Below are 15,674 nucleotides of genomic sequence, written 5' to 3'. Positions count from 1 at the left end.
GATTTGCTTCAAAGGAAAAAATCGTCAGCATGAAGCAATCTAGCATAGCTGATTTCTTTACAAAAAAATAAATATATGTATTTTTTTTTATTTTAAGATAAATAATCGGTCTTTTTAGGACCAAAAATTCTTCAAACGTATACAAATTATTATTTTAAATAAATAAATAAATAAATAAACATGTTATATACCCATAACATATTTATTTATTTATAAAATGGAAAGATGCATCGAAATGCATACATATACATATGTATGTAAATGTGCACAACTCCGATAATTCGAACACCTCGATAATTCGAACTTTTGCTACGGTCCCTTGCAGTTTGAATTATTGGAGTTCGACTGTATATTTTTTTTACCAGCTCTTTGCTGCCCACCAAAATTGGTATTGCAATTATCACCTCCAAAAGCTATACAGTTTTGTAAAAGATTATTCTTAGTTAATGAGCTACAAAGGTATTCAGTAATTGTTTCAGAGGTTTCATTTTTCAACTCTCCTAGCTTTAAAAGTTTTACTTTAATTCCAGATTGCTTATCAAAATATTGAATTAAAATTGGAAACATTTTTATGTGTTTATGGTTGCTTGCGTCTGTTGACACACCAATAAATTCAATTTTTTCTAAATTCATTGCATCCAATGAATGTGGAGCTAAGACACCTGTTATAATTGCTTCGCTTTTGGTTCTAGCAGAAGACGTTTTTTTTTACTAGATCCGAATCGGGCACAATTTTTTTTAAGAGTTTTATTGTGCAATCATTAGACCTGAAGCTAAAATTATGTTTAATTGTTTGAAAGGCTAATGTTCCCTCCATAGCTGATACCAGTTCTTTAGTTCTAGTGAAACGATTCACGAAAAAGCTTGAAATTGAGGAGCTGCTTGCGGCGTCACTGATTTTTTGCTGATGCTTTTGAGCCGGCAAATGTTGCTCTAGATCATGCCTCCCTTTGTTTGCAATTGAAAAACTGGCACTACATTGTGTACAAAACACTTCACTGTCTAATTTTGTTGCCTTGACTGGGATATTTGGCTTTCAATTCATCATTAAACTTGCACTTTCTTTTCGGCATTTGGATGCAGGCAATCTGAAATTTTTAAAAAATAAAAAATTTGAAAAAAATGAATTGTATTTTTGTTGACATTCAAAAAAAACCTACCTACCTAACTGTTATCAACTTCAACAAGCTTTTACTCTTACCTGCCAACAATTCTCACTTATGCACAAAAAAGTAAAACAATAATTGTTTCCCTTTTTACTACATGATCATTCCACAACAAAAACACCCTCAAAAACATTGGCCGTGAGCAAAACAAAGCAGAAATTGTAGGTTATGATCGTATTCTTCTTAACCTGCTTGAGACTGAGCCATGCAGCCAAAACCATAGACTGCAAATTTGTAAAGAAAGGTATATCATATTCTGTGTAGAAAACATAGAATATAAATTTTGGAGTAGAATGGTAATGTCGATTCTGTACTTTTACCTTGTGACTTCGTACTTTAACCAAGGCACAAAAAAGAGGACAGTAAGGCAATATTTGCGAAAAAGAAAGAGGATGCGAAATTGGCCTCAAAAAATAGTCATAACAGTCATAGGAACATCATTTCTGATTTTCTGAAGAACGCAGTACTCGTCACACGACTGACGACACACGTTGTTAACTATTTCAAATTGAAAACAAAAATTGGAAATAAAAGATTTTAGGTAAAATATTAGTGGTCAAAAGTCTTTGTTTTTGTGAAATGAGTTGGTTATCGGATCGATTCGATGTATCGCATTGTAAACATCGATGTTTTCGATGCATCGATTTATATCGAATATCCTTAGTCCTGTCAAGAGATAGAAAAAAGAAGAAGATAGCACAGTGATAAAAAACATGGTAGCTTGAAAACCTGATAATGAAAGGGCTAATAAATAAAACTACTAGTAAATAAATATTTTTAATAAAACATATAAAAACAAGAAATTGAACAATAAACAACATGAAACAGTTGATTGACTTGTATGCAAAATACAGGAATGAAGTTGGTACTTTCAAAGTAAAAATGGTTAAAATTATGAAGCTGAAGAAAGCCACAGAGTTTAAAAGTATTAGCATCCAAAGAACACCAACATTATGAATTAGTGAAAGGTAGCAGAAAGAAGCTTCAGAACATATGCGGATAACCAGAATAAAACAGGTAAACCTTCATATATTTAGTATCCTCATGATGTGAGTAAAATGAAGATATGTTAGGGTTAGTTGGTTTTAGCTAATCAAATTAAGAATTAAATGAAAAATAGGCTATCAAAGAGAAAATTAAAATAATATATAAATAAACAATTATAATTGGATATTTATTGTTCAATAGTGAAAAAAAATTGTTATTGATTGTGATAGGGATGATAATTTGAAGATGTATTGTAAATCAGTTTCTTTTGTTTAACAAATTAATTCCAAACATTCATTTATTGTGAACCTTCAAATAACTCCTAATAAATAAAATGAAAAATTGAGGAATAAAAACATACATATTGAGCATAAGCAATATTTTCATACGCAGAGAGCGTGTTAAAATGGTAACTGTTACCAGACTGCATCTGTGACTCCCACAAGCGTAGTTTGATCTGAAACGCTTTCAAATGGCTGTACAAATCATTTACTAATTGTCTTTGTTTCTGAAGTTTCAAATTTAAATCATTCAAATAGCCTCTAAGATCGACCAGAAATGCTAAATCACATATCCATTTTGGGTCACTCAATTGAGATAGTGGCTTATCTTTTATTTTCATAAAGTCTGCTATCTCATTTCTAAGCTCGTAAAACCGTTTCAACATTTTTCCTTTGCTCATCCATCTGACTTCACAATAATATGTTACGTCGTTATATTCAGCTGATATTTCATCCAAAAACGTCTTGAACTGACGATGGTTAAGCTCTCGGGATCGAATAAAATTGATGGTTTTTACTACCACATTCATAACATTGTGGAATCTAATGGACTTAGAACACAAGTTCTGTTGGTGGATAATGCAATGAAGGACTATCAAATCATCTTTTTGCACATTTAATTCTGTTGCTTTTTCATTCAAAATTCTGATGAAACCTTTTCGTAAGCCGACCATAGAAGGTGCACCATCAGTGCATACTCCAATTAATTTTGACCATGGCAGGCCAAAACTTGTGAATACCTTTTGAACTTCATTAAAAATATCCTCTCCTGTAGTGGTGGCTTTTAGCGGCTGTAAAGCTAGCAATTCCTCAGTAACAGTGTCAGACAAATCGGTGCTCTCGTCTAATGCTATGGAAAATGATTCAAAACCAGCCATACGGTCAGTCAATGTTGTTTTTATATCATTAGCCATCATTTCTATACGTCGAACAACAGTTCGTCTTGACAAACTAATTTTTTCAAATTCATTTTTCTTTTCAGGACACAAAACACCGCAAACTTTCAACATACACTCATTGATAAATTCTCCTTCGGCAAATGGTTTTAATGCCTTTGCCAATTTTGAGCTAACTATAAAACTAGTTTTCACAACATTATCAAGTTGTGTTCTTTGTTTATGAAACATTTGTTGCTGTTTTTCAATATTTGCTCTAAGCTTCTGGATTTTGTCTGTTCTTAATTGTCCTGTCAGTGAGTGCTGTGTAGAATGCTTAGTTGAGTAATGCCTCTTTATATTGAATTCTTTCATTACTGAAATGGATTCATTACAAAGCAAACAAATAGGCTTACCATTGTGCAAGGTAAAAAAGAATTCTTCAGTCCATTTTTCTTGAAACTGGCGGCGACCCTCTGTATCTACTTTTCGTTTCTTTCCACCAGACATCATTTTTTTTTACTTTTCGTTCAATAAACTTAATAACAAACTATAGTTAGTAACCACTCAAGATGCACACAAATTCACAAAGCAAGTTGACGGCTCTAGCCGTTCGCTAGGATATCGCTTGTCTGAGTTATCACCTCGGTAGCTCAAATAGAACTGAACTAACTTTCGGGCCATCCACCCGCTTATATAGACAAAATGAAGGAATAATCTGGAATAAGCTAGTTTAGAATAATCGAGAAGCAATAAATAAAATCTTTTTTGATCGAGCAAGCCGAGTGGCGGTGATTATCAAAGAGTGAGGCGGCAAACATCGAAGGTTTTGATGTTTGCCGCCTCACCGTCACTCTCGTGAGTAAACTAAGGAAACACAAGGAAACTTGTGTAGGCTATGGGAATCATTAGTCTATTGATGACTCCACATTTTTATAGTCTATTCATATCATATCCGGTGCCGGATAAGATAAAAAGCACAAACAAGTGTTTTCTTTTAAAGATATGTACTAGTATAAGTATATGTACTAGTACTTAGTTTAGTGTAATATTTTTTTAATTGGGTTTTTCCAAAATGTCTCGCGAGAATGATTTAATGAATATGAGAGATTTTGGAATTCCTTAATAGATGTGGTATTAGCTATATATATCAATTGTATGTATTTAGGTTTTCCTTATTACATGTTGTTGTAGTTGATGTTTATTGTGTGAATCTATTAGGTGACGTAATATTCATAAACATGTGTGATTGGATTTTGAAATGGGATTTTATCCGTTATCGACTAATATTCTCTCAGTATTATCATAGAGTGGTTCTGATAGTCAATTTGAAAATATTAGTTTTCATTGAAAAAAGCAGTGTCGAAAAAATGCAGTAGAATTTAAAAAAAATGTATTATTCCGAAAGGAAACACCAGAATTTAACAAAATTTATTATTTCAAAAAGAAACAGCAGAAACAAGTGATGCATACTATTTATAGTAATAATTAAGTTCGGTGGGTGTACAAGAAGAGATGTTGCCAATTCGAGAAACTTATGAGAATGGGGACTTGGTTGGAACGCAGTTCATTATTATGAAACCCTAGCATTATTGATATATGCATGGCCACAAGGTCGAGTAATAAGTTAACCGACTGGAAAAATTATTTTAGGGAATTGTTGCAAGGACCCAAAAAAATTTGTGGTTTTTGAAAAACCATATAAATTGTTGAGTCCTGTTTATTCACAAACGATATACAATCGAGGACGCATCACTGGGTGTTTGTGGGAATTTGTCAAGAGGATGGGAAATGTTTTTGTTTGCTGTGTCTTTCAGGAAAAAAAAGTGTGGCTTTATATTATTGGCCAGTACATAGAATCCGGAACTACTATTATGTCTGATGTATGGAATTCCAATACCAAAACTACAAAAGTAGAAGATGAATTTTATACACTTCACTGTTAATCAGTTCACTGTTAATATGGAAACTGGAGCACATACATAAAGAGCAAAAAGAAGGTACAAGTATGAATTAGTAACATATCGGAATATGCTAGATTCGTATTTGTCTAAAAAGCTGATTTTTTCTATAATTTAACACCATATTTTGGATTTATCTAAATCACACAAGCCTCATTCTTGTAGGCGCAGAAATATTGATACATTCAATCAGATATTGAAGGACATTATTGCATTCCATACGAATTATTAAAACTGTCATGTAACAAATGTTGAGGAGTAATACAAAATTTTAAATGTGAAAAAAATATAATAGAAAAAGTGATCTTTTCCAAAAAAACATACGTGTGAAAATGTTTTTCTGTTGAATTATTAAATGTTATGTATAATTTTTTTTATTTTGGGGGAAGAAAGAGAACAGAAAAAGGCCTGAATGCTGACAGAAATTAAATTATTACTAAAGAAAAAAATTTTCTTGCTTTATCACAATACCCAGTAATAAGCAAACTATACATTTTGGGTCACTCAACTGAGGAAGTGTTTTCTTGTTTTTAGGTTGAAGTAGTAACTTGAAACTGATTTGCCAACTAAGATGTTAAAATGCAAATAGTAGAAAACAAGATTAATTGCAATGAGTATTTGCTCTTTGAATGGATCAATATGACTTGAAAATCTTACTAATCTCCTTTTATTCAATATGTAGTAAGAAAGCTGCAAATAATTATTTGTATAGCTTCAGGACAAATGGTGAGTGTAATACATTTTATTATTTTCACCAAGTATTTTTCTTTTTTTTTGGGGTATTTTCATGAAAATGTGGAATATCCAAAAACTTTTCTGTCAACTGCTAACATCAGATATTAGATGTTATTTTATGTTTACTTTAATCCAAAACTCCATTTTAAGGAACTAAAGTTCTCATCTAAGATGAAATTGTCGAGTCGGTTTTTTAAGAATGGCACAAAAAACAAATTAGTTGAATTTTATCATAAATTTGTAAACTAGAAAATATTTTCCAAAAGTTGGTTCTGTTATTATATTCAAATTTATGTTATGATCCATTTTTGGGAAACATCAATTCAAGTTTTTGACCATTCTAATTTAATTTTTGGAAAAATAAATTTAATAAAAAGCTTGAACTATTCACAAAGGATTATAGTGATATAATAATTAAATTGATATATTATTGAAAAAATTGAAGATACATATTTTACAAAATATATAGGTAATCAAAATTACATAAATGTAATATACTTCTTTATACAAGAATGTATTGAGCATTCACCCTTCTATCTAATTATTATAATAAATATTAGCTGACCCGACAAACGTTGTTTTGCCATAAACATTATTTCTTTGAAATATTTTCTTAGGCATTATTTTGGTTTGAGCGACCCTTAACATATAGAGATATGAAAAATAGATGTTGGCCGATTCTTGGACTTACAATATATTCACATAAAAAATCACAAAAATCAGTCCAGTCATTTCGGAGGAGTTTGGCAACAAATACCACGACACGAGAATTTTATGTATTAGATCAGTGCTCCGCAACCGGTGTGCCACGGCACACCGGTGTGCCGCCGCTGAAACACGGGTGTGCCGCCGCTTGAAATTACACAACATATTTATTTTAATGCAATGTACTCTAATACAAATTTACAATTTATAAAAACGAATTGTATATACTTACTATATTTTAATGCAAAACCATAAATAAAATAACAATTGTTTAGCACTTGCTATAATGTATTCACACAATAGAAGAAATGGATGTCAATAGAAGTAAATAGAAGATGGACTCTGTAGTCTGGGTCGTACTGAAAACTTTACATTTTCAAGCATAAATACAATGTTACAACAAGAGCTCAAACGCCGTAGCAACTAGATCGAACTTGTATTGTGGTAGATTAAATTTGCGAATACGGCTCTAGCTAAAAATGTCATCACAACCAATAGAAACGCTCCTAACCACCTGCACAATGTTTATATCGACTGTTCCTGAAAAATAGTGATTGCGCAGAATTCAATAGTCAGCAGACAGCGTTGTTTAGGATTTAGAACGAACCTAATATAATATTGTCAGTGTTAGATACGAATTTCTACTGGACACATACAACCAGATCACTTCTTACCCCTATAAATTAAATCGCAGAAGTTTATAAATTAACCATTCGTGTTTGTTATTAACGTGATTTATTTTTGTGCCCATTTCAATATGGATAAATTTTTATTTGGAAAACAATCTACTTCTCCGGCAGAAGATGATGAACCTTGCACAAGCAGTATTGCTAAGAAAAAAAAAATTGTGAATAGAAAATACTCCGAAGACTACATTCGTTATGGCTTTTATTGGTGCGGCGATGAAGCGGCTCCGAAACCATTATGTGTAATTTGCAACGAACAATTAACAAACGACTCAATGGTGCCCAGTAAACTAAATCGCCATCTAACTTCAAAACATCCGAATTGTGCTAAAAAGGATATATCATATTTTCAAAGGCTTTTGGCTCAAAATTTAAAACAAAAAAATTTATGATGTCGACCGTATCTGTTTCCGATAAAGCATTAGAAGCTAGCTATTACATTGCAAAATTAATAGCTCGTGAAAAGAAACCTCATACTATTGGAGAAAAACTTATTAAACCAGCATGTATGGAAATTGTGCGAGTTATGCTTGGACCTAAAGAGGTTCAGGAAGTGAGTAAGGTTTCACTGTCAGCTGAAACTATTAAAAGACGTATTGGCGACATGTCAACAGATATTTTGAATACGCTTATTTTGAAATTGATCGCAGCTAACAATTTTGCTCTTCAAATTGACGAGTCAACGGATATTAAAAATCAAGCACAATTAATTGCAATTGTACGTTTTATTGACGAAGATTACATAAAAGAAAATTTTTTATTTTGTAAAAAACTTTCCGAACGAACTACTGGAGAGGATATTTTTCGAGTAACTGATGATTTCTTCAAAATATGTAATCTAAAATAGAGTAACTGCATGAGTATTTGTACTGATGGCGCCGCAGCAATGACTGGTAACATAAAGGGTTTTGTTGCCTATGTAAAACAACAAAATCCGGCAATACAATTTACACATTGCTGCATACATCGGGAAGTATTGATGGTGAAGAATTTACCAGAACAACTTTTAAAAACTATGAATGAATGCATCAAAATTATAAATTTTATTAAATCAAGAGCTTTAAATTCAAGAATTTTCGAAATGCTTTGTGAAGAAATGGGTTCAGAACATAAATCTTTATTATTTTATACTGAAGTACGTTGGTTATCCCGAGGAAAAGTGTTGGCTAGATTGTTTGAACTTCGCTGTGAAGTGCATCAGTTTTTACTAAATCAGAATATGCCCGAACTTGGCCAGCACTTCGAAGATAACAGTTGGATCGCCAAACTTGCATATATGGCTGACATTTTCGACCATCTTAATGAACTTAATAGAAAAATGCAAGGTCCGAATGAAAACTTATTAACCTGTTCCGACAAATTGCAAGGGTTCAAAAATAAACTGGAACTTTGGCAGAATGAACTAAGTAACAACTCTTTAGAAACGTTTCAAAGGGTTCATAATACAATAATTGAAAATAGGCAATTAATTATCGATCTGGCCCAATCCCATTTAACAACACTGGAAAATAAATTCGACTACTATTTTCATTCGATTAAAAGTGAAGAATATGATTGGATTCGCAATCCTTTTGCAACTAATGCAAAAAAATCTGTTGATGCATTTTCTCTTAAATTTAAAGAAGAGTTTATTGAACTGAGTAACGACGGGACGTTAAAACTACATTTTGGAGAAGTTCCATTGGATGTTTTCTGGATTTCGGTTAAGAGTGAATATCCTCAAATTTCAAAACAGGCTATTTCAATTTTAATCCCCTTTTCAACAACATATTCATGCGAACAAAGCTTTTCGACACTTGTTTTAATTCAAAATGATAAGCGGTCTTGCTTAAAAAATCTCGATCAAGAACTTCGAGTTGCACTATCAAATATCGAGCCCAATATAAAATACTTGTGTTCCTTGAAACAAGCTCAAGTATCACATTAATTACCCTTTTTGCCTATTTTTTTGTATTATTGTAGTTTTGTAATTAATTATATATGTTATGTACATATAATACCTTAAATATGTAAAATAAAACGAATTAAAATATTAATTAATGTATTATTTTCTGATGTGTATACATGTTGTTTTATTATATTTATACCTATTAAATTTGGTGTACTGTGAAAACCAGAAAAAGCTTTTGGTGTGTCACGAATAAAAAAACGTTGCGGAGCACTGTATTAGATTATACAATCTTTATGAATATACCTTTATTGGATTCGATGTTATACTTTTAGATACATGGGTGAATATATATTAAGAAGGTATTCTCAGTGATCCCAGAGGTGGTATGTTCAAATCAGTATTAAATATCTCTCAACTGAGCTTTGTATAGTATATCTAATGTTGTGGGCTGAAAGAAAAATCAGAGCAATTATTACGAAAATCGAAGGAAAATGATACTTTTTCATAGAAATTAAAGTAACAGACCTATCAGTCTTATATAAAACTAATAATCATTCTTATTATAATCTTTACAAAAACAAAATTAGAATGTATGGAAAGTTCTTACATTGGCTTACCTGCAGTCATTTAAACTGTTCTTATAATAATCTTAGAATTGCCGATGAATGGCGCTATCTAAAAGTGAAGCTAATATTACAAAGAATGAAAACGTATCATTAAATAAACTAGGTAATAAATCTAACAATTTACAACACTACTGGTTCAAAACGAATCCCCGTTGAATGCGGGAAATCCAACATCAGGGTCGTTGGTCTGTAAATGAGTGGTGTGGGTTTCTAGGCGGACAAATAGTTGGGCCAGTTTTTTGATAGATAGTTAATTAAGAAAAATATTTAAACTTGTGAAAAAACGAATTGTCTTTTCTTTTAGAAAATATGCCCTTACTTACTTAGTGACATGTTCTTACAATCTGATGATTGCCCGGCATATTATTCCATATATGTTGTGCATTTTTTAGATCAAACGTACCCTGACAGGTGGACATGACAAGTTTATTTATTTGTCCATCCAGATCTTCAGACCTAACTTGCTTAGATTTTTATTTGTGGGGCCAAATAAAAGATCTTTTTTACACCAGGAACCTAACCAAAACTGAGCATTTGTGATCATCTTGTCTCTTGTAAAGATGTGAGTTTTTATTTTCAAGTTATGTTTGGTTTCTATTTGAAAATTTTGAGAGGTGAGTGGGAAGAAATTTGAAGTTTCTCCCAAAAACAAGCTTGTAGTGTGATTGTATTTTTAGAATCAATGTATAAATCAGAATGTTTAGTATTTTCCCTCAAATTCTGTTTTTTTTTGCCATCTCGTTTGATTTTAGATAACTTCGTCTGAACACCTCATGGCGTATTAACTATTATCTAATTTATCACTTAATTTTCAATAATGGGTAATTTCTATAATAATATTTCTCATATGATTAGACATTAGCTGAATCAAGTTCGATATGGTTTCTTTTGTGATGTTGAGCCACTTTTCTTCCAGTGCGCTCTGAGGTCGAGAGTTAAAGCGCAAAATTTAGCACGATTTTGGCGTTTCTCCATTTTTTTGTTTTCCACACATTCCACTTATTCAAATCTAGTAACAAAACATACCCCGTTGGCTCCAATGTTCAATGCAAATTATAATGTGCAAATAAGTAGACTTATGGATAAAGAGTGAAATTGTCATAGCAACATTTGAAAATTGCATTTTCATACTATTTCATACTTATTTCGTTGAAAAACAAACAAATATCACAACTACAAATTACATATGGACTTGAAACTAATGTGGAAGGAACTTTTATTTAAAAAAAACAAGATCTATAGTGGTTATTCAATAGAAAATCTGAAATCGGAAACAAGCTTCTGCTATACCAAACCATCTTCGAATCCATTTGGATGCATGGATGTTTTTGAAAATCACATTAATTTCCTTCCAGACTCCAAAATACAAGAACAATGAAAAGCAATTGACCGGCTCGGCTGACTTAAGAAATGGTTAAAATGGACTGGAGAAGTCATTAACACGATAGATAGGAGCAAAAATGGATTCACTATGTAAAAATCAAGTTCATTTCCTCCAAGAACTCCATATCACAAGGAAACCGAAAAAGAATTGACCGGTTGGCTTAAGAAATGGTTAAAATGGATTAGAAAAGACCTTATCACGATAGATGAGAGCAAAAAATGGATTCACTATGTTAATTTGGTGATAACCTTTGTACCGTTTGAAGGTGTTTTGGAGGTTAGTATATTTCCTGTGATCTCATATTTTTATTCTTAGTTCTTTCATTAGCTCTATTCATCTTAGTTTTTTCTCAGTTTTCAATGGTGTAGTGTACATGTCTTCATTCTTATAATATATACATATCAATTCAGCTTATCCTAATTAATTTTCTTTCGAATGTTTAATTATCATTGGGTTAAGGTATGTTTTCTCTTTATTGTCATATATTCTGTTGTGTAGGTTATAGTTGGTACTGTTGTAAATTTATTTGTTCTTTTAGCTGGGTTTCTGTCTTCTATTGGTACCATACTAAGGTATCCTTATGTCGTTATTCTCCCTGAAGTTTTATCTTCAGATTTGATTTCTTTTGATTTACATTTATTATTTCAACTAATTAGTTTTGTCATTTTTCTTATTTCTAAGGATCAGATATCCATTAATTTTTTGATTCTATTTTTAAAATTAACTATAACATTACATCGTCTGCAAAAATCAGCATTTTTATAGGTTATGTTTTTATATTCAATTCTATTCAGATCTTCACATTTTATAAATTTATTTGAATCTATCTCTCCTAGGAGTGACCATCCCAAATGATCTAGCGGGCCACTTTGGAAATACTTCGTGATCCCGCGGGCCACGTATTTTTTTTAAAGAAAATAGAAAAAAAAGCCATTCTGTATACAAATAATACAATAAGTTATTGTGTTGATATTTCGGCGAGCCACACATAAAATTATATTAGTATTAATACAAATAAATACCAAAAACTTGGGAGTTAACATTTTAAACAGAATTAATTATTATTATAAAATAACCATTTAATAATAAGTATTTAATAATTTCACTATTCAGTGATTTAGTGAGATATTTGTTTTTCGAATTTTCACTAAGCTTTTGTAAATCAGCAGAAATGCTTGTATTTTCAGATTTCTCAAAAGTGAAAACAATACTATTTGCTCGTATATGTTTTTTTCAGATTAGATTATTATTTTTACTTTTGTTGCGATTCCGCGTTTTCAGGCATTCCAGAATAGACTATTGGTACAATAATAATTTTTTTTTAAATGTTTGATAAATTTCTAAGCCGCCAAACTCTCCCAGGCAGGCCGCGGGTTGGACATCCCTAGCCAAAGAACACCTCTGAGATGAAGAGGAGGCGCTCCATTATGTTAGAAACAAAGAAATCTAAACAAAATGAGTATTTACATATTGTAGTCTATGAGTTCTTAGCCTAACATAGAAAAGAATAATTTAATAAAATAAAACCAATATTATATCATTATAAAACCAGTATAAACAAAATGACTCATTTTATTTTCTCAGCTGTTGATATCAACGCAACGGTTGTAATAAAAACATTTTCCTACTTCCCTCACATCAATGGTCAATATATATTTGCCTTTATCTGGCAATAAAAAAATAATTGAAAATTGTCAAATATTGTAGGGGATATCTCGTTTAAAATATACAATTTTTTTATATTCTTTGGAACTACATTTGGCATTTGCTGGTCTGTCGACGATATTATATATCCAAAATGATGCTACTCTATTTCACAGGTTAACATATTTACGTGTGTACTCTGTATTTAACTATTGCATATTTGTTATTGGTATTTGTTTAATGAACAGGACAAAATTTTTAAATAAATATTTTTTTAAACACATCAAAAGGCTTAGTATCTGAGCATAAATAAAGAAAGTGTTCTTTTTAGGTCTTTCCAATATTGATATGCTCCATCTTTTGAATGTCAACTACAATTCATTGATGGAAACACAAATAATAATGAAAGAAAATTTGTAGGATGCCACTTCAAATTATTGTATTCATTATTTGACAGGAAAATGATTTCTATACTCAGTTGAAGAGTTGCAGTATAGGAGCTAGTAACGTTTTTGAGAGAGAATTCCAGGTCAGTTGATTTTTTGATATGTCGTTCTTCTTACTCTTTCGGTTAGAGTCTGAGCTACCTGGCTAGCAGTAGCGGTTGCGTTTGTTAATGCGCGTCCTACCTGTACAAGTAATAATCCTGAATTTTTGAATAATTATTGAACGCGTTATTTTTAAAGTTTTTGTCTTTAGATAGGTCTCCCAGACATATATTTTTTATTGCCAGACATTTTCAGTGTGCAAATTTTTTATTTCTTAAAATCAAAAATTCGAAACATTTCAGAATGTCCGTATTTTTTATATTGTATTCTTTGAAGATAAAATAATCTAAAGATGATTTGCCAAAAAAATTAAAAACTCATGTAAAGTATTGCCGTATGATGCTAGTAGTCAGAGAGAAAGAGAGAGAGAGTTGTAGAATATGATCAAGAATGAGAGAAAATAATTTCAAAAGTACGTTACTTACATTCGTTCTATTTATAACAAATTTATATATAAGAAATTAAAACATTGGAACAGAAATAAAATTGGAATAAAGTTCAATTAGAGAGAAGAAAATTGAAAAATGCGTCATTAAAATTTGATTATTGATTGAAAATTACATTTGGTTTTTTAACATTTAAAAGGCCTAACTTTACCTTTTCTAAAAAATGCTGGCGTGTACTTACATCCAGTAAGCGCTTGGAAACATGGTATAGCTTTCTATAAAGAGACACCAAGGATTCGGTACAGTTCATTGACGTTGATGTATCGCTGATGATTGCCTACACCCATATTTTTCCTGAAAAGCATATAACAAATTCTGCGTCTAAATCAATTTGACAAATGTGGAAAATCATTCTAGAATCAGCTTCTTCGTGTTTTTCACATGATAATGATTATTCAGTAATTTTAATAACTATGTTATTTACAATTTTTTAAGAATGACATTTATTAGAACTTCTGTAAATATTTTTATTAACAATAAAAGGTATAACATATCTTCAGCGATTAATGAAAAAGTTAAAAAGAGCTTCTTTGAATTGGATATTTTTGAGTTCTGTTCCAAAATTATGTGGCCGAACTTGATTTGGACCAATATATACTGGACAAGTTGATTCTTCTCGGCGTGAACGCTCACAATCTTTGATAGACGGCAAAAAATATTGGTCGAAGATAATGTCAATCCGAATAGATTTCTTATGGGAGATAGTACTCAGAAATTTTTTAGATATACCGTCATATGTACATCTTTCATTAGATGCAACAAAAAGAAAACATCAACAAGACAAACATCAAAAGATGACATTTGTTGCTCAACAGTGTCTATGAGCTTAGCTAACTGTGATTTGTTAGTTTTACAGATTGAACCATCCGGATGACACATTGATGTTGGCATTGGAGTAAGTGGGAATGTCAATACTTTCTCGATATGAACATTATGAGTAAGGAAATCCCCAACATTCTATTGAATAGAATCACAACTCGACAATTTTATTCCCTAAATCAATTTATTTTTCTTTGGCGATTTAGCAAAATTAAATACTTAAGTTTTTTTATTGGCTGCACAAATCTACTTTCATCTTCAACGCATTCATTGACAAATTGGTTCCTTAAATCATTACCATTTTATCATTATTTAGTAGAAAATCCGCAACCTCAGGAGAAGCAGGTCTTGAAGTAGCAATCTTGTACAAATTCTCCTTATATAATGTTTGATCAAATCAATGTTTTTCGATTATTTCACTGAAATCAGCAATTTGTTTTCCATAGATTTTTATTCTATTGGGTTGTAATTTTGCTGTAACATATTACCTTAAGACAAACATAAAAGACATGTGCGTTGACGTGCAGCTATAAAATTAGTAAAGTGAGCAATTCCACTCAGTCATTTTGCCACATCGGCATTTATAGTTGGTTCTAAAGTGAGATCAATTGGTTCTCATGAGAATGGCTTATCAGTTATCTTGACTCCAAAACATCCTTTATTAAAATCATCTTCTAGTCCAGGATAGGTTTTACTGACATTATTCAAATTAACTGAATATTTTACTCAATATCGAGCGTAATTAGGTTGATTAATCAATTGATTGGGATAATCAATATTTGTGTTGGTGATAAATGTTCTGAATAACAATTCCCATCATCTTAGTTCAATTCGCTATGGGAATTATTATCGATGTTTTGGTAAATCTCCACAGTATCATGTCAAGTTTCTTTTCCGTCCAAGGTGTCAATGTATCTATC

General features: G+C 31.3%; 1 long non-coding RNA gene across 1 annotated transcript; it reads left to right on the top strand.

The window, feature by feature from the left end:
* Window positions 1-1,854: 1,854 nt before the first annotated feature.
* Window positions 1,855-14,006, top strand: LOC130897088 (uncharacterized). The gene is made up of 3 exons (XR_009059659.1): window positions 1,855-2,183; window positions 5,805-5,996; window positions 11,269-14,006. It is a non-coding gene; the product is annotated as an uncharacterized LOC130897088 (long non-coding RNA).
* Window positions 14,007-15,674: the final 1,668 nt, after the last annotated feature.

This window comes from Diorhabda carinulata, chromosome 8, assembly GCF_026250575.1.
Source record: "Diorhabda carinulata isolate Delta chromosome 8, icDioCari1.1, whole genome shotgun sequence".
Lineage (NCBI taxonomy): Eukaryota > Metazoa > Arthropoda > Insecta > Coleoptera > Chrysomelidae > Diorhabda > Diorhabda carinulata.
This window is presented reverse-complemented; position numbering and strand designations above follow the sequence as displayed.